This window comes from Tiliqua scincoides, chromosome 4 (genome assembly GCF_035046505.1).
Source record: "Tiliqua scincoides isolate rTilSci1 chromosome 4, rTilSci1.hap2, whole genome shotgun sequence".
Taxonomy (NCBI): Eukaryota; Metazoa; Chordata; class Lepidosauria; order Squamata; family Scincidae; genus Tiliqua; species Tiliqua scincoides.
In genome coordinates, this window is record NC_089824.1 from 178,241,360 (window position 1) to 178,262,371 (window position 21,012).

At 41.9% G+C, this 21,012-nt stretch overlaps 1 protein-coding gene across 3 annotated transcripts in view; it reads left to right on the forward strand.

Moving 5' to 3' along the window:
• Positions 1-21,012, forward strand: part of SRGAP2 (SLIT-ROBO Rho GTPase activating protein 2) — a 226,607-nt gene that overhangs the window by 115,954 nt on the left and 89,641 nt on the right. The window lies entirely within an intron of this gene.

Genomic DNA, 21,012 nt, shown 5'->3' on the forward strand with positions numbered 1-21,012 from the left:
ACTGTGAACCAGTCTTCTGTTGTTAAGTGCCATGCATATTGATGATGTAGAATGTTGATGATGAGGTCTAAAGCTGCGTAGACCTAGTGCTGCTTTTTCAGACCTGAATGTAGTGTGAATGAATCCTCACCACATATGACTAACACGGCCCTTTTTGGTAGAGAGGTTACGTGTGTAGCTACTTTTATTTGGCAATTTTTAACTGGGTTGCCATTGTGTATTTTGTAATTGTGTTTGTTTTATATTGGTTTTATGATTTTTTTTGTATTGGCTATGGTGAATACTTATTTCTTGGAAAGATATACAAATTTAAAGAAACAACTAATATTTTCTGATATTAGGCACAAATTGTTGTGGCCAGTTCCACTAGACTGTATTATTTATCCTCAATGTTTTCTGCTTCACAGCTAAACAAATGCTTGTATTATCCTAGCACATGAGCCCCCAAACTTTATATAACAGTCTTACTTGCCAATCTTCCATCACATACGCATGTGATTTCCCATCCCCTTCTGTTTAACTCCTTTTGCTAGATCAGTGGCTCTTAAAGTTTTGTCTCTGGAGCTCTTAACAGCCCTAAACAGAGTCTCAGAGAGCCCTGCCACTGCTGCATGCATAGAGCTTCAGGGGACCCCTGAGTGCCAGTGCATGCACAGAATGGTGCAGCACCAAGCAGATAGTGTCCATTTATGATGTGGTCATGGAGCCCCTGAACAGGTTCTCAGGGAACAGCAAGGCTCCTAGGAACAAACTTTGAGAAATGCTGTGCTAGATAATGAAATTTAGCCTTGTTTAGAAGTTATCCAAATTAACCCATGAGGGTATCTGTGGCAGGAGAATATGCCCCCCAGCGATGCACCTGTTGGCCTACATTCAATCCTTATTTTCAAAGGGTAGCACAAAAGGGGGGAGGGTGTTTTGTAAGTTGCTTCAGGTGTAACTTGGTGAAAAAAAACTGTGTATCGATCACGGTGAAATGTATAAAGAGTTAAAGTTGAATTTATGTGCATGAATATCCATGCACAAATAAATACACAGTCTTGCCATTTTTATGGCTGGTTTAGAAGATGCATTGCTTGAGAAGGGGAACTTTGGTTGTTGCATTCCTTCTGCCGGGTTCCAAAAGCTGATTGTTGTTCAAAACTGATTCCAATCATATGTGGATTGTTTCCAGAAATATAGAGCTAGATTTGGATCTTGGTCATGATAAGCTGCGGAGTATTCATTTCACTCAACAGATGAGCAGCTGCATTCTGCACCAGATGAAGCAAAGCCGTTTTCAAGCATAGTTTGAAGACTAGCCTGTTCCTGTAATCTAGCCTTCTGGCTATGTGGGCCTGTATGGACGTGATAAGGTCTGCATGAGGCACAGTCACAGCCTCTAGTCCTTATCTCAGAGAGAGGAAGGATGCATCCTGTCACAGCAATTATCTGTGAATCCCGGCACAGCAATAGATTTCATAAGGAGGGATCCCGTGTTTTTATGCAATTAGCTGTAAAGAGCAGCTGTAACTTTCTGTGAAAAGTAAGCGTGTGTGTGTGTGTGTGTGTGTGTGTGTGTAAGTAGACAGCCTGTCCTAGCCTTCCAGTGGGAGCTGTGCAGGCTGCAACAAATCTCTTGCCTTTTACTGCAAGATATTTCTGGTTTTGAGGGAAAGGTGTTACAAGAATGGTGCAGGCATACTGTCTGTCAGGCTCTGGCATGTTTTCCTTTAATATGATTAACTGCCAAACTTCCAGAAGCGATTGTGTTTGGGCCTCCTGAAGCTTTTCAGATGTCTGTAGTTCTCAGCCCACTCTGTCAAGTTCAGTTGCTGTTGCAAAATGTTTGCAGTCTGGTCTCACTTAATCTAATTAAGTTTTTCTCTTCGTATCTCATGTTGAAGAGATCTTTTTTTTCAAGACTGCGATACGAGGAAGGGTCTTATTTGTTTGAGAAACAGATGGAAGGTTGCCAATCACTTCAAAAGTATTGTTGCTGATAAGGGAAGTTGGGTTTACTGCCAAAGCCAACATTTGAGGGGTGTTTGAGACACAGTGTGTCACTAACATTTCTCACTGGCTCCAAGAGCTGTTTACTGCCCTACCATAGTCTTCCCTTAGAAGGTTTGTTTAACCACTAGAAACAGCGCTATATTATGGTAATTGAGGATTAGTATGGTCCTGAAACATCTTAGATCAGTGCTTCCCAAACTCCTAAGTATATGCTGGGGAAGGGCTATGGCAGCAACACAATCCCCAGGATCACTCTGCTGCTGGGGATCGGAGTGTTGTTTTTTTTACTCACCAGCCTCCAGCGCCATCATCTTGGAGGTTTTGGGGGAGGGGGTCCAGGGAGCCCAACGCAGGGCTCCCCATGCCACCAAAACATGTTAAAAATAAGGAAAAAGGGTACTTCCAGTTTCATCACAAAACTAGAAGTGCCCCTTTCCCCTATTTTTAACATGTTTGGAGACTCAGGGAGCCCTGCGGAGCCTTCTTGAATCGTGCCCCTCCAGAACCCCCAGGATGATAGCACTGGAGCCTGGTGAGTAAAAAACTTTCCTCCCATACCTGACAGTGGTGTGACCCTGGGGATAGTGTTGCTACCTTCTGGGGCAGAGACAAGTGCTTCCCTGGCTAGTGGTTCGAGACAATGAGGGAGGGACAAAACTGAGATTTATGGCCCAATCCTAATGACATCTTGCGCCTGCAGAATGCATATACTGCAGACACACACTATTGCAAAAGCATCATAAAATGCTTTGTGACAGCGCATGACCCAGGCCTGCCTGCAAGAAGGCCAGAGCCTTCCTGCTGCTGTCTGTGGAGTGACAGAGACCCATCAGAGAAGATAAGTCCAGTGCAAAGGCAGGATGAAAATTGGGGGGGGGGGCAGTGGGAGCGATGGTGGGTAAATTGGGCCTGGGAAGGGGCAGGGTAGCCTGTGCTGTTACATGCCATACATGAACCTCCTTTCCCGGCCTGATCTGCCTGCACAAATCAACACAGACTTGCACCAGCAATATCAATGGAACAGCTCCAAATTGACTTGTTGCAGCTGTTGGAGCTTACCCAGGTGCAAAAGGACAAATATTCTCTTAGTCCAAGGTGACCTCCAGCAGCCACTCCCCTCCCCCCGGCAGGATATAGACATAACCCACATCAATGTTACATCGCCATACAAATATTTAGGTAGGATTGGGCTGTTAAAATGGAAACCAATGATTTTCTTGTTTTGGAAGAAAGGATTTATCACTATGCACTAGTATACAGGTTCATGTAACTTCTACATCAGAATATGTGTTATGATTTCAGTTTTTTGGTGCTGAACTGTTTGGTTTTGGGACATTGGAGCCACGTCCTAAGATTCTGTGCAAATTGCTTATTCTGTAGAATTCTGGCTTTATGCGTGGTTTTGACTTGTAATGGAATTTGTAAATGTTTTGTCTAGGATTGGTTTTGTCTAGGATTGTCTAGGATTGGTCTTGTGGGCATATCACAAGGGGCAAAGGAAGATGTATGCGAAAGTAGATTAGGTCATTCTTGGCTGGTTCTGCTTGAAGTTAAGGCTATATGTTCTAAAGTGTCTCATGTTACAGTGCTTCCACTACTTTACTTTTGCAAAATGACTAAAGAAAGTTGCATGTTCCCACACATTTTAAAAGACCCTTTCTGCACTGAGAAACACTAGAATGCTGCAAAGAAGACTAAGCTAGAACCAAGCAGAGGCCAGGAAGCAGAGACCAGGAACCAGGCCAGGAAGCAGAGAGTGGGTGTCAATGGGCAATTTTCACAATGGAGAGAGGTGAAAAGCAGTGTGCCCCAAGGATCTGTCCTGGGACCGGTGCTTTTCAACCTCTTCATAAATGACCTGGAGACAGGGTTGAGCAGTGAGGTGGCTAAGTTTGCAGATGACACCGAACTTTTCCGAGTGGTGAAGACCAGAAGTGATTGTGAGGAGCTCCAGAAGGATCTCTCTAGACAGGCAGAATGGGCAGCAAAATGGCAGATGCGCTTCAGTGTCAGTAAGTGTAAAGTCATGCACATTGGGGCAAAAAATCAAAACTTTAGATATAGGCTGATGGGTTCTGAGCTGTCTGTGACAGATCAGGAGAGAGATCTTGGGGTGGTGGTGGACAGGTCAATGAAAGTGTCGACCCAATGTGCGGCGGCAGTGAAGAAGGCCAATTCTATGCTTGGGATCATTAGAAAGGGTATTGAGAACAAAACAGCTAATATTATAATGCCGTTGTACAAATCTATGGTAAGGCCACACCTGGAGTATTGTGTCCAGTTCTGGTCGCCGCATCTCAAAAAAGACATAGTGGAAATGGAAAAGATGCAAAAGAGAGCGACTAATATGATTACGGGGCTGGGGCACCTTCCTTATGAGGAAAGGCTACGGCATTTGTGCCTCTTCAGCCTAGAAAAGAGACGCCTGAGGGGGGACATGATTGAGACATACAAAATTATGCAGGGGATGGACAGAGTGGATAGGGAGATGCTCTTTACACTCTCACATAATACCAAAACCAGGGGACATCCACTAAAATTGAGTGTTGGGCGGGTTAGGACAGACAAAAGAAAATATTTCTTTACTCAGCGTGTGGTCGGTCTGTGGAACTCATTGCCACAGGATATGGTGACAGCATCTGTCCTGGATGCCTTTAAAAGGGGATTGGACAAGTTTCTGGAGGAAAAATCCATTCTGGGTTACAAGCCATGATGTGTATGTGCAACCTCCTGATTTTAGAAATGGGCTATGTCAGAATGCCTATGCAAAGGAGGGCACCAGGATGCAGGTCTCTTGTTATCTGGTGTGCTCCCTGGGGCATTTGGTAGGGCTGCTGTGAGATACAGGAAGCTGGACTAGATGGACCTATGGCCTGATCCGGTGGGGCTGTTCTTATGTAAAGGCATGCACTGTACAAGAGAGAGAGACAAATCAAAAGAAACTTTTTAATTATAATTATTAATTATAAATTAGAAAAAGTTTACGTTTTGTCAGAAATGTCAATCTGGGTTTTATTTAGATCCCCTTACACTAGTGGTTCCCAAACTTTTTCAACTGGCTGCTCCCTTGACCCACTGGGCCATTGGCTCCCCATCAGGGCAATAATCCTATACATTGGATAGAGTGATTGGATTTAGCAGTTATTCCACGGCTCCCCTGGCTGGTTTCCATGGCTGGCTCACAGTTTGGGAATCATGTCTTAAATCCTTTTGCATTAGATTAACATTTTTGCCTGAGCAGAAGAGGTGTCACTGTTCTCAAAGGAAAATGATGTTGAACATTCAAAGTTTGATAAAATCTGATGGTTTGCCATACAGTATTGCAAATTTTAAAAGACAGACATAGCGCCCTCTTTAAATTCCTCAGTAAATTCCTCAGACTCTAGAATTCTTTGCATTTAAGGTTGCATTCAGATTCATTAAAAATAAATGTGTGTCCATTGCTTTTATTGGGGGCATTTCAATTCCAAATAAGACTCTCTTTCTCCTTGGATGTTTTAAATATTTCTTAATCATGGCATTCACATATGCCTGCCATCTTGCTGGATAAGCGAAGAAAGGGCATTTACATATCCAAAGACAGCAGGAAGCTCAGTGAAGTTGTTAAATAGACAACTATGGATTTAACAGTTCAGATTTTACAATTTTTAGAGAAATTGGCCACTGTCATAGAACTGAATGATTTTCATTGAAGACTAGAGGACCACATTAGTAGCAGAAGCACACTACGTAGGAGGACTAGGAGCTAACCTGCATGTTCAGATATGCAGTGCAACTTGCTACCCTAGACTGTACCATTCCAGCATACAACTGGGTCTATGTTTGAGCACTTTGCCACATTTAAAAGAAGCCAAACTATTCCCTTCTTTAGGACAGCTAGCACATCAATAAAAGCGTTCTAGAACATAAGAACATAAGAAGAGCCCCACTGGATCAGGCCATAGGTCCATCTAGTCCAGCTTCCTGTATCTCACAGCAGCCCCACCAAATGCCCCAGGGAGCACACCTGATAACAAGAGACCTGCATCCTGGTGCCCTCCTTTGCATAGGCATTCTGACATAGCCCATTTCTAAAATCAGGAGGTTGCACATACACATCATGGCTTGTAACCCATAATGGATTTTTCCTCCAGAAACTTGTCCAATCCCCTTTTAAAGGCATCCAGGCCAGATGCTGTCACCACATCCTGTGGCAAGGAGTTCCACAGACTGACCACATGCTGAGTAAAGAAATATTTTCTTTTGTCTGTCCTAACTCTCCCAACACTCAATTTTAGTGGTTGTCCCCTGGTTCTGGTGTTATGTGAGAGTGTAAAGAGCATCTCTCTATCCACCTTATCCTTCCCATGCGTAATTTTGTATGTCTTAATCATGTCCCCCCTCAGGTGCCTCTTTTCTAGGCTGAAGAGGCCCAAATGCCATAGCCTTTCCTCATAAGGAAGGTGCCCCAGCCCAGCAATCATCTTAGTTGCCCTCTTTTGCTCCTTTTCCATTTCCACTATATCCTTTTTGAGATGTGGCGATCAGAACTGGACTCAATACTCCAGGTGTGGCCTTACCATAGATTTGTACAATGGCACTATAATATTAGCCGTTTTGTTCTCAATACCTTTTCTAATGATCCCAAGCATAGAATTAGCCTTCTTTACTGCCGCCGCACATTGGGTCGACACTTTCATCGACCTGTCCACCACCACCCCAAGATCTCTCTCCCCATCTGTCACAGATAGCTCAGAACCCATTAGCCTATATGTGTTGATTTTTTGCCCCAATGTGCATGACTTTACGCTTACTTACATTGAAATGCATCTGCCATTTTGCTGCCCATTCTGCCAGTTTGGAGAGATCCTTCTGGAGCTCCTCACAATCACTTCTGGTCTTCACCAGTTGGAAAAGTTTGGTGTCATCTACAAACTTAGCCACCTCACCTGTCTCCAGGTCATTTATGAAGAGGTTGAAGAGCACTGGTCCCAGGGCAGATCCTTGGGGCACACCGCTTTTCACCTCTCTCCATTGTGAAAATTGCCCATTGACACCCACTCTGTTTCCTGGTCTTCAACCAGGTCTCAGTTCATGAGAGGACCTGCCCTCTAATTCCCTGACTGTGGAACTTTTTCAGTAGCCTTTGGTGAGGGACCATGTCGAACGCCTTCTGAAAGTCCAGATATATAATGTCCACGGGTTTTTCAGCATCCACATGCCTGCTGACCTTTTCAAAGAATTCTATAAGGTTCGTGAGGCAAGACTTACCCTTACAGAAGCCATGCTGATTCTCCCTCAGCAAGGCTTGTTCACCTATGTGTTTTGAGGTTCTGTCTTTGATGAGGCATTCCACCATCTTACCCGGTATAGATGTTAGGCTGACCAGCCTATAGTTTCCCGGGCCCCCCCTCTTTCCCTTTTTAAAGATAGGCGTGACATTTGCTATCCTCCCATCCCCTGGCACTGTGGCCATTCTGATGGACAAGTTGCATATTTTAGTTAAGAGATCAGCAACTTCATTCTTCAATTCCTTAATAACTGTAGGGTTGATGCCATCCGGGCCCAGTGACTTACTGATCTTTAATTTATCAATGAGGTCTGAAACATCTTCTCCTTTAACCTCTATCTGACTCAATTCCTTGATCAGGAGGGGCCATTCAGGCAGCGGTATCTTTTGATTTCTCTCTGTTATGGCTTTGAGTGTGCTCTTTTAAACGTTGTTGTGTTTAACCATTTTTACTGTTTAGAAGAACAGAGTTGTAAAAAGAAGTGTACTTCTTGGATTCCTCTCCCGCTTTCCAGCTTTCCTGTTATTTCTTGGACTATGATTTCATCTGTGTGGTGTTGCCATTATATTTTTAGCAGGATTCTTCTTAGTGGTGATGTTCACATACATGGGTGCTTTTGGGAAGAGGCCCTTACAATTGGTCACCTCTGTCATCATAATCCCTTAACTGTTGTAGTAGAGCAGAGTTGTCCCTGGAGCAAACAGATTTTGTCATGTTTGAGCACAAAGAAACAGGCTGCACTGTCCATTAAACTATTTGTGTTCTACTGAATATGAAACAGAGACTGAAAACTTCTGGATAAAATGGGGGGGGGAGCGAGAGCAAAACTTCTTTTTAATGCTCGAAAGCTACAGAATACAGTGAGTCACAAAAGAGAAATTTGAGAACTGACATCTGTTTATATTGCCTGCTTTTTTATTTCTGTTATTTACTTTTACACACAAATAGACTCCTAAGGTTCATTATCAACTGAAGGTGAAAGGTAAATATTAAGGGAGTGTTTAAGAGATAGATGTTGAGGAAGCTGAGTTAATCTCAGTGCCTCTGCCCCTATTTCCTTTACTGGAATCCTTCAACGAACTAGTATCTCTGTTCCCAGGACATTGTTTCCTCCACATGCGCACATCCAGTACTAAGATCAAATTCTGTTATAAAATTTCATTGTTGAAGATAGCCCTTGGAACTTTCTTTTTTCTTGTTTTTGTAATTATTTGCCAGATTGTAGGATTGCTGTCCTTGGGCATGTCTGAACAACCTTCCCCTGCCTCCCGCTCCACCCCCACCAAAGAGCTCTGGAACTATCCTCCATAGTGCCATCCCTTTCCTTAAGTCTGTTGGTTGATAGTGCTTTCTACTTTTCCTTTTGAAAAAAAAACCCTGACTCCTTTGTTTCCTGCTGCGCTGCTGCTTACAGATTGGAGATAGGAAGAATTAAAAAATAGAGGCAAGCATACACAATTTCCCTCTCAGCATGGTCAAGTGCATGCTTGTATGGACTTCTGTGTACTCGCGGTATTCTGTAAGCTCCATTTGTTAGATATGTATGTAACTGTCACAGCATTTTGTTTCATGATTTGTAGTCCCTTTCTCCAAAAATGCTCAAGCAGTAAAACATCAATTAAAACAATAGGAACAAAACAAAAAGAAACACACAATTAAATTTAATCAATAAAACAAAGACACAGCCAGAACAGCAACTAAATAATCAGAGACAGCCTGTCCAACAGATATTAAGCAAATACCTGCCTAATAACAAGAAAAAGGTTTAAAAGGTAGAAAAAGACCCCAAAGAAGGGGACTTCCACAAGAGGTCTACAATCCAAAGACAGAATCTCTTGTTCTCGCCAGCCTCCATTGGTGGAAGACCCCTCAAGGGGTCTTCTTAATTGACTCCAAAGGGTGGAAAGAATAGGTTGTGCCTCCTTATCCACGGGAGTTCAGTTTCAGAACCCCCAGTGGATAAAAAAAAATCAGTGGATACCAAATCAGTGGAAAAATAGCTTTAAGGACCCACTTCCAGGTTTCTTGCTCCTCTGTCACCCAGAATGCATTGGTGTAGACACTATACCACATTCAGTCATTCCATGGGGTGAATAATGGAATGAAATTATAATTATTTAACAGTGCAAAGGTAGGAAATTGGATTTTGGTTTTTTTTCCTTGTTAGAAAGCATTTAAAGGTGGATCTGGGCATCAGTGGTGAGTCAAATCAGTGAATATCAAGGTCCCACTTGTATCTTGGAGCTGTAATATGCTGTTCTAAAGCTTGCAGTATGATTCCCATAACTGCAGGGAATCAATTGTAACTGGAAATCAATTGTTCCCATAAGTACAGGGAATAAGTTGATCAATTGTAGCTTTCCTGAGCATATGATTAAAACCACTGTTTACTCATTAATATCTTATCTCCATTCTGTTTTCAGGGATAGATGAGTGAAATTAGGCTGGAGTTGGGTTTGATGACCACTTCCCTCATGAATATCTTGGCTTCCAGCAGTAAGCTTTTAAGCAAAGAACACAGGGCTCTGAACTCACCCATGTTGTTTGTAAAAAAGAAAGTGCCCTGTTTTTAAATTATCAAACCAGGCCTGACACATGGTACTCATTGCTCCATACCAATTCAGATATAATGATCTGATGAAAGTGTACTGCTCCAGGTCAGTTTCTATATAGCTCAAGGATAGGGTTACACTGCTTACATTAGCTCTGGTATAACTCTGGAAAGATAATTTCTGTGTGTGGTTTTTGGGAGTTGCTACAATCAGCTCTTTTTAGTGTGGAAAATGAACTGTCCATTATAATCATGCTGTATTTCCATGCACCTTCCCTGTATTTATAGTATGTGCTGTTGTCTCTTTTTATAGCACATTGCCTGTCTTTTGCCAACCTTTTTTGCCTTGGTTTGGATTCAGGTCATTTAAGGGATGAGCAACAGCAGCCTGTATGTGCCAGGTCAGACATCCAACTGTGATGCCTCCAGCTAACTATGTCAAATAGGTTTCTTTTAGTGGTTTGGAAAAGGGCATCACTGAAGCAGGAAGAATGGACCTGTCATAAGTGGCCTTGAAATTGTGCAAGCCAGATTGCTGGACTTTATTTCCAGTATTTCACAGCTAGTGAAGATTGCTACATCTTGAAGACATCCTCACATTTTGTTTTCTTTCTGAGAGTCAAGGTGTTGGGATCTGACACTATTTTAAGATAGCAAGGAGGAGCATTTGGAAGCCATAGTTTTTAGACTCGAAGTCTAGGATTTCACCATTATGGAGGTGAGTGAGTTTGTTACAATTGAGGATAAATTCACCAGATTATTATACAGGGTGAACCAAAAGTAGGTGGACAGTAGGTGGAATAGGGTTTGTGTTAGGGTTATACTATAACTATGGTGTTCATTATAAATATGGCATTTGTGTTATATATTAAATTATGTTTAATTGTATTAGTAAATATAACTACATGTAATCTCAAAATAAATGTTATCATTTACTGTCCACCTTCTTTTGGTTCACCCTGTACATCACTGAAATCTAGACTGTAATGAAATTCCTCAGATAAAGGACACTCTGGATATTGTAATTCAGTGTGAAAGATTCACCTATCCTTGGCCATCAGCTTGTATATGTGTAACTCCCTGGGGCATTTGGTGGGCCACTGTGAGACACAGGAAGCTGGACTAGATGGGCCTCTGGCCTGATCCAGCAGGGCTGTTCTTATGTTCTTAACTGCTCTGTGATTGCTTTTCATATCCAGACTTCCACAGGCAAGTGCCACCACCTTTCTTGTGAATCCCTGTTGTGGCGATGGTGTACTATGTGCAAAGTTAGCTTGCGCTGCTGAGAATAGAAGGTGGGTAGGATGATCCAGTTGTTACACAGTTGACAGAGCTGGCTGTTGAGGAAGAGAGAACAGCAAACTCCAAACTGCACAGTACAGAGAGATGCATTCACTTGATAACCTTGACAAAGGAGATGATTTTTGTTTGGTACTCAATATGATGTGATGATGCCCAGTTGCCAAAGCAACGGGGATGCTGTTCTTAGTCCTTTGAAACCCGAACTTTTTTCATAAACTTTTGTGAGGAAACTGGAGGCATAGACAGATTTAGATGCTACACTTAAAGGGACTAAAGCGCCAGTCTTATGCCCTGCCAGCCACATCCATGAAGTTGTGCCAAAAAGGTACACACTGTGTCTAACGGTGCAGGAGCAACCCAAGGGCAAGTGGGACATAAGTATAAAACAATTAAACTTGCTTCCAAGTAAGCTGTCCAACTTTTCGTGATACATTTTCAAAGAGAGCAAAGGGACAGGGAGTTTTGAAATGGAGGGGATAGGGTCTGGTGTGCACCATTGCTGCCAGATCTGCCCCTTTCTGTCTCCTCCTTGCCCCTGGTTCCTTCCCTCTCACTGCTAGATCCGGCAGTCATGGTGGGCTCCATCAGTGAAGCTGTGGCACTTATAGAGATGTGTACAGAATGGCTGCCGACGGAGCGCTGTGTGCTCTGTTGCCAGCCATTTTATGACAGCAGAAATAACTTGCATTGTCATAACCTGCCTCATCCAGCAGACCAATCCAGAATTGGATTGAGCTGTAAAAGATGATTGATCAAAGATGAGTGCCCTACAGCCTGTATGAAAGGCGCATACGGAGGAGGAGGAGCACAGGATTGAGTGAGAAAATCATTTTCCTTCCAACAAAAGCTACAGCCAGAGTAGCATCCCATGCCTTTTCCTCTACACCCAACAATGCACACAGATTTCCTTCACCAAGTTCTTTGAATTGTAGAGAATCTGGTGATGAACTGTTGTAAGTTTCTCTGAACTATGGAGTTGCTCATGCTTCCTTGCCCAGCCTACTCCAGTTCTCAGCAGAATATTAAAGAACTTCCCAACCTTCCCTGAGTTCTTCCCTGAGTGCAGGGTGGGGGGAAGAGTTGATGGGCCCTGCAAACAATAGCTAACTGAACTAAACCAAAATTTTGTGTGTCTCTGTTCATATTGATGAATCCTTGAGAAAAAGATCCTCTGATTAAATACAACATGTTGAGAAGCTCTACCTAAATGAGAGAAAATGGCCTTTTACCTTTCTCCTTTAGCAGCACAGTAGACAACTGATAACTAAAATGGTTATCTTGAATTGACAAGCTTCTTCTCTCCCAGTTTCTATGTTTAGAGATTATATTGAGGCTTTAAAATGTTGCCAGCATATCTAACTAAACTTTTAAGTATTGTCCTAAATATTTGGAAGCTGAGGCTGTAATTTTCAGTGGAATGCGGAACACCCAAGTAAGCATTGCCATAGATCCTAAAAATCTTGATTAAATTAGGCAGAGGTTGGCGGAAGGGAGGGGAACAAAGAGAGCGTTGAGTAGCTGGGGTGGTATTCTGAGAGTTAACATTCCAGCTAACTGTGGCAGTGACCTGCAGCTTTGTGTGTGATTCATTCACACAGGCCAATAGTAGCAAAAAATTGAGAGACAAAACACACATACACAGTTATGGCTGATCTTGCTTAGCTAATTCTGTGCTGAAAAAGATGCTCTTGCCACTTACTGAATCGTTTTTACTGAATCCACAAGTGAAGGGTCAGCAGATAACTGAAAATGAGCTGATTTCACAAGGGGTTTGACATCTGGCAGACAATCCTCAATCCCTTTTCCTGGAGAAGTAATAGTTTATGGGCAATGTCAGCTGTGTGTGATGGGGCAGATGTGCACTGCAGATCAACACTGCTTTGGAGGTCATGGTAGAATCTTACACTGGACCAAAGAAAGCATTCTCATTCCTTCTAATTCTAAATATCACTCTTATGTATAACAGTAAAAAAAAATGACTCGGGGTATTATTTGGCATTTTTGACTTAAGATCAGTATTTTGCTTTCATATTGCCTTAGGCTAATGTTGAGGTCTCACCCAGCCCCACACACACTTCTTAATATTCCTTCATATTCTGCAGATGCTTTGGAGAAACGTCTCCTCTGGCCACGTCAGTAGGACTTTTCTCCGCTTGTGCATTTGAGTTATGATCAGACACTTCTGACTCCATGGCACTTTTTTGCACTCTAGACTCAGACTACCCTACAGGCCCTACATAACCCTACAGTCAATACATGATTTCTGCTAACATGACCGGGCATTTTCTTTTTGTCTTTGCATTCTTTGTTTCTCTACATCCTCTTAACTGAGGCAAGTTTTCAGTTAGCCCTTTGGCTCCCTTTCCATTGGTTGTATCAGAACTTTCATAAGTCTGCAGCTCCTCCAGTAGTATTTGCTTTTGTGACTGCGGTGTTTCCTGCCTGAGTCTCCATACTGCTTATTTTCTAATTTTAGTTTAATATAGTCTGGCAGAGTGCCCAACTTCATTTTACACAAGTTTTCTGTCCTCCACCCTGAAACTTTCAGCTCTGAAACAGGATGACCTTCCACAGTTCCTAACAAGAGTTGCTACCTCAGCACTTTGCCTTATAAGTAAACAACTGTGTGCAAGGAATAAATATGAAGGGAGCAACCTCAGTTTGAAAGGATAGTGACTTGGCCAGTAAACATCAACTCAACGATGCAGCGTAATGCTAAAAATCTTGAGAAGAAAGTTGACCAAGTTGACTTTGAATGCCACTTGTATTTGTTAATATCATTAATATTAAGGAAAGAAGCATTATCAATCCTTTGGTATTTTTAATAACAAGACAGTTAAAATGTTCTTTCTGAAATCCTTAGTGCTGCAAGAGAATAGGTGGCTATCACTGCAGAATTGCTTAGTTTCTGCAGAACTGTTGGTTCTTTTTTTAAAAAAAGAAAAAAGAAAAAAAAGAGCAAACCTAAAAGCAGAATACTTTCCTTTGTCAGACTTCCAGCCTTGATTTATTTTCGTAGCAACAGATTTGGCCACCCAGGAATTGATAGCGTGGGATTTGGGGTCATATGTTGAACTAGAGCATGAGCATTCAAGCCATTTGAACATTCTGACACTTCTGCTTATTTTTACTTGAAGAATATTTCAGGAGAGGGAGAGGTCTGTAGTGAATAACTTGGGCAATTTAATAAACCTCTGTTACATCTGAAGACCTAGATTAGGACCCATATCCAATTAAGTATACTTTTTAAGAAGGTGCATGTGTCAGAATGTATAGAATAAAATAAAAATAAGAATAAGTAGACTTATTCAAGGCAGAAAGGATGCTCTCTCTAATGCGCCAAGAGGCACCTTTTCAGTGGTGCTTTTCTTATACTTAGCAGGGGCAGAGCAACAGTCCCTGTTCACCCCAGCATAGAAAGCATTCCTCCCAGTGGTCATTTCTTAGTGTCTCTTTTTAAAATTTTATTTTATATTTTGGTTAGATTGTGAATTGTATGAGACAGGGACCCATTTTAAAAATTTCTTTTGATATGCAAACCTTTTTGAACCTTTTTCTTGTTGAAAAACAGTATAAATTTGTTTTGTAAAAATAATAATAAACTGATTCCCAAACCATCTTCTGTCTTCTCTCCAGTGTATTCATCCTTCATTAGTAAAATGCAGAAAAGTGCTCCAGGACTTGTACGAATGTTAAGCCTGTGTTATCATGATCATAAGATAACTTTACACAGTTTGAACATATTGTTGCTTAAATACGAAAGCACAAAAGTCCATGTGTGTAAATTAAAGAACTGAGCATCACTAAAGGTCTTGTTTCTTTGTCCAGCTATTTCTGACTTCTGTTAAATGCAGATTACTGGACTACGTGGGCTACTACTTTTATGTATTGTGGGAATTCTTCTGAAACAAGAATGTATCCAATTTCAAATACTTTTTTTATCTGCCTATACCGTACTGGGAGGTGATCAGTCAGAGAAATCATTTACAATTAGATTACATTTTGTTCTCCTGCTGCTTCTTGTTAATTAATGTTTCTGCCTTTTGTAATCTGAGCTAAATTGTGGCATTAATCAATTGGTTCTGGATTTTTTTTTCTTTCTCTTTCATGAGAGAGAGAGAGAACCAATCAATTGGTTCTGGATTTTTTTTTTCTTTCATGTTGCGTTGATTACTAAGCAAGGGATTGGATCACTTAGATTTTTTTTCCATTGGCTCAATGCAGAACTGTCCATTCTTCTAATCATAGCTAGCAGTTAAGGCATGCCTCATGTGTTTCTCACCTTTCCTCCTTTTCCCCTTTGTTTGTGGGAGCATTTCCTTCCTTGTTCACATTTGCAACTAACTGTGATTCATGTTTCATCTGCAGTTATATCTCGGCTAGTGAAAGTTGATGCCAGTCATGGTTTATTTGTAGTTTGTTTAATGAATTTTTTATTCGGCTTTTCTCCGAGTGAGGGCACTCAAGGTAGCTTACAACATTTAAAAACAGTAGCATAGTAATCAATAAAAACAACAAAACAGCAAAAACAGAGAAACCCAGTGGATCACATCAGTAATTAAGTTTTCAACCACATGGTGGTTTCAGGAGGGCCGCAATCTGGAAGTGATGACTTTTTCCTCCAGAAGGCCTTATAAGGCCTTCTGAGGGCTGAGGAGGCTGAAAGCAGCTTCCCCAGCCCTCAGAATGCTTCGGGGAGGAGGTCCTCAGGGGGTGGCCTTCAGATCGGCATGCTGATATCAGTGGCTGTCTGAGTGCTGTGGGGTGAGGTTGATGGTGGCGCAGTGCCATCCCCCCAAGCCTGGCACGCTTGCCATTTGTACCCCTCCCCCCCGGTACATCACTGAGCTAGAGGAATGTAGGTCATGGGCAGAAATTTGGAAATGAGGTCAGAGAGACAAGAGAATGTTAAGAGAACAAGAGAAAACCAGTGTAGAGATTTGGGGGAATCTTAGATTAGTAGATTTTTTGGACATCTCCTGATTATATCTGTATTAGATGTTTTGAAACCCAAGGTTGTTCTACCACAATCATCTTGAGAAGTCTCTCAATCCAGTAAGACCAAAGACCACCACCTAAACTTCTCCAGCCTTCTCCAGCAATGGATATACAGGTGGAGCCTCGGTATCCCTGGAGGGTCCGTTCTCGGACCTGTCATTTATACTGAAAAGCATGGATAATCAAATCCACGAATAATGTTCCATGATTTTTGACTCCTTTCACTGGAGGGCTTCCCTGGGCCTCAAAATGCCTAATATGGTGAAATCTGCTTTTTTGCCTCTTTGGGCCATTTTGAAGCCCACAGAGGCAGCGGGCAGATGCGTACTACCTCTGCAGGCTTCAGAAAACTCTCTGGAGGGGATTAAAGCACTGTTCTGGTCCCCTTCAGTGGGGTCAGGTGGAGCCGAGTCTCTCTCAGTGCAGGTCTGGGGACCAACTTTGAGCCAGATCCAAGGATGAAAACTCCACGGATAAACAGGCTCCACCTGTATAAGGACCAAACAATGCGTTACAACAAGCACATGATTGGCACTCGCATGCTTGTTATTCAACAGGAGTTTCTTCAGATCTTGGCTATGGGGAGCTGCAATCCAGATTGAGTCTGTGGCAGGTACAAAGCGTGAAGTCAACTGTCTTGTTACAGCTGTGGGGGGAAGCGAGAGCATAGGGTCCGATTGCATGTTTGTTATAATGACTATTTGGCGCTAAATGTTTTTGCTATAGTACATTATAACATGGGATTGGTCCCTGTGCCCTGAAATAACTAAAAGTTTTTGTATGAGATGGTGTCAGTTTCAAGAAACATAATTGCTATATGGTTTCATTCACCTATTAAAATAATACTTGAAAGCATAGTAACTGGCATTTGGATTCTAATCTCTTGGGCTTCATTTTCAAACTGTTTCTCTGCAATTGTAGGACTAAATTTTTTTTAAAAAGTTGAATATATTCAGACACCTAACAAGAAACTTTGATTGGAATGTTATATCTTATACTCCATATAACAGAAACCCCTGTTCTTTTATTAAAGAAGAAACATGGTCCACCAACAAATATTTATATCCATGTTTTACACACATTTGTCAATATTGTTCTATCCCTTTGTAAAGAATTGCTATACACAGAGCACTTGACCTACTGTATTTGTCAGTTCCAGATGAAGTCTGTGCCCAAGAAACAGCTTATAATAGAAGTTATATTGGAGTATGTTCCAGCAGTCTTGGGCAGCTTGCCATTCTTGGCCCTGTTATATGCCGTCTTCCCTTTGGGAGACAGAATAAATTACTCTGAATGTAGACCAGAATCTGTTGTGGCTGATGGGAAGATTGTGTTGCCTCTGCTGCTTTACTTCACATAGTCTGTGTGATACTTACAGAGTAGGTGAACAATATTGTTCCAAGTGACTCAGAGTTATGTTACATGATAATGGACAGACAAACTAGCTTGGCTGCATTAGGGGAAAAACAAAAATAACCCAAAGTAAAGCCGTGTGTGCTCTTTCACTAATCTGTTTGTCCCCCCCCCCCATATTGGTTGCATGACCAAAGTGTCAGAAGCAGCACTTTAAACTATTATGGTAGCCTGTGCCCTTTTCCATTCTCTGTATATCTCATTCCTCTCTTTCACCTCAGTTATATTAGCTCTCTGACAGCCCATCCTGGGTTGTTGCAGAGCCAAAATGGCTGCTGCAGTATCCAGCACACAACCAGGCAGCTGCCAGCAGCTCCCCAGGGGAAGGGAAAGGTCCCCAGAAAGTCTTAAAGAAATGCCCTGCATTTGCTTGTATGTGGAGTTTGGCATTTTGTGCCTCTTGGTCCTTCCCCATTTCTTTTCCTTTATCATGTTGTAGGTTAGAGCCAGATTTTGTTTGGGGAAAAGGAACAGCAGTGAGGGCCTATCAGGTTTCATATGATAAATTGTACCTTTGTCCTTCTAGTCAGGTTTTCAGTCAGGGAATTTTCCCCTGAAGTGCCCAGTTTCCTTTTCTGTCATGCTCTATGGCGGCTAATTACATTTTTTAAAGGGTGTAATGCAGGGCATTCTGTGGATCAGAGAGTCACTGTTCCAGCTCCTTTTACACACCATAGTAATCTTGGACGACTGTTACAAGACTATGATTGTTAACTGTGCTTCTGTGTCAGCAGTGCTTCAGATTTCCAAAGGCCTCTTTCATTTTAAACAGCATAGGGTTTCACATTGCTTATAAAGCACAATACCCGCCTCCATAGGGAACCAGGGCAAAAGCAGTAAGTCACAGTTGTTTTCAGCAGCCTGTTCAAATGAACATGGATACTACTTGATACATCATAAGAACCTAAGAAGAGCCCCACTGGATCAGGCCATAGGCCCATCTAGTCCAGCTTCCTGTATCTCACAGCGGCCCACCAAATGCCCCAGGGAGCACACCAGATAACAAGAGACCTCATCCTGGTGCCCTCCCTTGCATCTGGCCTTCTGACATAACCCATTTCTAAAGGGCTATCCCTTTAGAATTCCATCTCAGAACTCTTGTTGGCCAGAAAGAAAACATCTGCCTGGGTTTAATTGCCATTTTTATTGATTTTATTATCTTTGCATTGTTGCGAGTTAAACCATGCAAGCTGCATAATTGTGCAAGTATTACAAACAGTTGTGCAATTAATGTAAAGAGATGTCTTTGGATCCTGGATATTACTTTCTGTGTGGAAAGGAAAGACAGTGTTTCAGCACAAGCAGCTGTGCGCGGAAGGAAACAGGCTACGTGTTGCCCAGCAATAGAAGTACTGAGCAAGTGCGCATGTATGTTCTTGCAACTTCCAGATAGCAAGTGAATCATTTCTAGGTTGCCCAGGTTTATGGCAGTACATAGTAGAGGCATCTCAATGTACAGTAACTGGTAAATGGGTAACTTCCGTTGCTAATTAATGAAGACAGTGGTCTAGTCACCCCTTAAAAAAGACTGAATCTGTCAGCTCCTGCCATGATATTCACATACACCCTAAGTCAGCAGTTCCCAAGCTCTCTGTTTTCATTTACCTTTGATTAGGATCTGTGTGGGTCTAAGTCTCATGCATGGTTTAGTCTCTGACTGTAGACCAGCAGGTCCTCCCATCTTGCTGAACTTGCATTGGTCTGCTGTCATAACATTTTTTTAAACAATTCCTACAGCCAGGACCAGCACAGGTAGATAAATACCCCAAAGTGGAAGAGACTGTAGAAAGGAACTGACACACTGGCAAATATGGTTCACTGACTCTGCATGAATCTTAAGTGTGTTTGTGTTGTCTGTTGTTTGGCAGATTTTAATAAATGAAGACAGAGGATGTAAAGCTGAGACACTCATCTGTACTGTTCTTGAAAGCAATCTATACTTCCTTACTTTAGTAATGTGTTGACTGGTGGATCCCAAACTTTTTAGCAACAGGTTTCACCATTTGGCCGTAGTGCTCTCCCCAAGCAGCAGATTGTTTAACCTTGAAGCACATAGTCTAATCTAATTGTCTAGTCTAGTCATAGTCTAGTCAAATTGTTAGTTTCATGAGTCACCAAAAATTGTGTTGGGTCCCACTGATGGGCCACAGACCCACAGTTTGGGAAACACTGGTGTAAACCATTCCCTTGGATGGCATCTCTCTCTTAATATGGGTACATTAGACCACAAAAAAGCAGTTTGTTGTAACTTGCTAGGTTAAAATAATTTTTTTAGTAGATATTGCAAAACAAGTAACAGGCGGTCCATTGGTGGCCCAGTTTCACCATTCATCATATTTTTGTCCAGTTTTCCTTTTATTTAGTTCTCTTGTTAATGTTTCCTACTAAAGCAAACAAGTTTGAGTCATGCTGCCTTTGGTTTGACTGAGAAGCTCAGTAACCCTTCCATCTTTTTACCTTGGAGTGTTGTGTATCAGTGCAGCTTGACTGTGTTGTGGCATTTGCTGTTAAAAATAGCAGACAGTATTGTTCAACAAAGGAAAATCTGACATCTGGGTCCTAGGCTGCATGCTGAGACTTGACTGTGTATGAATGTGAAGTACATTGGGTGGGGTTTCTTTTGTGTTCTATCTTGGCACTGAGATTGGATTCTAAAATAAGAGTACACAGTGGGTTTTGTAAATTGTTCAAAACACAATCTGGACAGGTTGTGATAGGAGAAAGCTTCCTTCCTGAGGTCTGGTTGGTGATATATGGTGCAATTTATAAGTATAAATTTCTTTATGAATACCTGATGAGTACAAAAAAGGTTATTTGCCACTGGGTTTCTTTAAACAGCAATAACTGATTTACATAAAAGATTACAAGGGAAATCTTTATACCACCCCCCTACACATGTGCAATGAATTCTTTCTCTCCCCTTCCGATGCACATGAAATCATCAAACTGAACCATGTTGAGATGAGATCCCTGTGTAGAATATGAATGGCTTGTTTTTTTCTCCCCATCTTTGAACAGTGAATTGGGGTTGGATCAGCCATGTTAAACAAGACCATAGCAAATAAAGAGGATTCCTGCTTAGAGACCAGTATTTGTGTTCTATATTTTGAACAAGACAAAATGCCATTAGAACGAAAGTTCAATCCAGTAAGACAGAAGTGCCTCCTAGTGAGCAAAACTGGAGATGGGAGTTAAACCTCTTATGGATGGGGTACCATTGTGGTTGAAAACACAGGCCTGCATTCTGGTGTTCTCCTTGATCTCACTTTGAACCTGGATGAACACGTGATGACATGGCATTCAGGAGTGCCTTTGCGCAGCTTAGCTTGATGCACCAACTATGCCTCTTCTTTTTCTACAATAGGATTATTTAAAAGTGCTCTGTGTGCCTTTGTACAATATGCCCTTTGTATACAGGATTGTTTCTGTAGCTGTGCATAGATTTTGGAGCTCCCTACAAAGCGAGGCTTATCTTGCTCCCTT